Raw genomic sequence first — 2206 nt, 5'->3', positions numbered from 1 at the left:
AAGAGGCAAGGGAGGGGTCTTCGACCTCTGGCCTTGACCATACCGCATGCTGTGTTGCCCTTGCTGTTGGTTCCAGCTAAAGTTGTCAGTTAATAAAGTGGCCCTATAGTTAAACCCAACACTTGTGTCTGCCTTGTTATTTCTGGCTTGGGTGGCAAAAAAACCCACTTTATACTGAGAAGTCTGTGTTTGCCGTCATTCCTTGTTGTGGTCTGTCCTTTGCTTCCAGTTTGGTGTAGTGGTTAAGTGCGTGGACTCTAATCTGGGAGAACCGGGTTTGATTCCCCACTCCTCCACTTGCACCTGGCTGGATGACCTTGGGCAAGCCGTAGTTCTGATAAGAGCTGTCCTTGGAAAAGAGCAGTTTCTGTCAAGAGCTCTCTCAGCCCCACCTACCTCACAGGGTGTCTGTTGTGGGGAGGGGAAGGGACAGGAGTTTGTAAGCCGCTCTGAAACACCTTTGGGTAGTGAAGGGTGGGGTATAAATCCAATCTCCTCCTCCTCCTCCTCCTCCTCCTCTTCTTCTTCTTCCATGAAGTGACCTGTGAGGGAGGTTTTCAGAGGAGGGTGGAGTGGCTATAAACCACAAATGACATCGAACTTGCCACAAAGCTACTGCTGCCAGTCCACTAAACCATATGTGACAGTGCCTCATGCAATTCTGCTAATTTATTTTTTCTCCCACCACCTTTCAGAATGGCAGCAGTCAATGGGAGCTGGGGGGTGGGGGGTCCCTTGCCCCCCACCTGTAGGTTAGCAACTCTAATGAGATGGTTCTGTGTAGGGTTTCAATGCACCTGGTGACTGGCTGAGCAATTACAATTCTTAGTAACCACACCAAATGGTCGCATTCTTTATTTTTTAAATTGGGGACTGACCAAACAGTGGCTCTCTACCCCCATGGTTAGGAACAATGCTCCCTCTAAGCTGTGGAGTCTTGTGAGCAAAAATTTGACTTTGTGAGCGACTGGCATTACAGTTGTGAGCGAGCGATTTGGCTACTGCATAAATTAGTTTGCTCTGGAGCCCTCCTTCCTTGAGATAAGACAAAAATGTGTGAGCTGGAGGCTAAAAAACTGTGAGCTAGCTCACATTAACTCAGCTTAGAGGGAACACTGGTTAGGAACTAACCCATAGGCCTATGCAGTTACCCAGATTTGTGAAATTTGACCATGTCAGTCCTACAGAGTTGCCAGCCTCCGGGTGGGGCTCTGAGATATTGAGTTACACAACTTTTCTCCAGATGACAGATATCAGACCCCCTTCAGAAAATGGCTAATGTGGAAGGTGGAATCTATGGCTTTATAACCTGATTCAAAACTTCCCCAAACCCCACCCTCCCATGGGGCTGCCAAGCCGTGGTGGGGGATCCGCACGTCTTCACAGGATCCCTGCCACGGGGGACAGAGATAAAATGCCCAAATAGGAGATGGACATATGGGTAGGGCTGCCAAACTGCGGCGGGGGATCCGCACGTCTTCACAGGATCCCTGCTGCGGGGGACAGCGATACGCATTGCACTGCCGTTGCCAGGATGTGACGCTACGCGTCGCTCTGGCAACGGGACGCCAAACAGCCCCGTTGCCAGAGCGGTGCGTAGCGTTACATCCTGGCGACGACGGTGCAACGCTTATCGCTGTCCCCCGCGGCAGGGATCCTGTGAAGACGTGCGGATCCCTCACCGCGGCTTGGCAGCCCTACCCTCCCATGATTCCAACCCCTAAATCATCAGAAATTTCTCAATCTGGTATTGCATCCTTATAGCCTGTGGAAGGAACTTGTTCAGCATTGGGTATCCTCACCTCAACCTGCATATGGTCTGGTGTAAGGGAATGGTGTTAATCAACAGCATCTCTCTGCATATTTTGATCTGCTGACAAAGAATGGAGAGGATGCATACTTCCAGCATTCATGTTTCTGCTTCTGGTTTCAACTGCATCCATAGCATGCCCTCCCTCCCTCCCTCTGGTTTTGGATTACATCAGGATATGGCTTTCCTTAGTTTCAATTCCAACCCTAAGGCACAACTTTTTTGTTGCCATACTAAGGATCAAGTTTGGCTAGTGAGTGGGGGAGGAGTTTCATACCAACAGTGCTACCGAAGGGCAAAAGTCTACCAAGGTAATTATCTTCCCCTTGCAATTATCCACGCCACTATAATTCTTCTCCTGACCAAAGCTCCAGCAGTGTTTTGGAAGGCACCAAA

The sequence above is a fragment of the Gekko japonicus genome, unplaced genomic scaffold (assembly GCF_001447785.1).
Source record: "Gekko japonicus isolate JY-2015 unplaced genomic scaffold, Gekko_japonicus_V1.1 scaffold146, whole genome shotgun sequence".
NCBI lineage: Eukaryota > Metazoa > Chordata > Lepidosauria > Squamata > Gekkonidae > Gekko > Gekko japonicus.
This window is presented reverse-complemented; position numbering follows the sequence as displayed.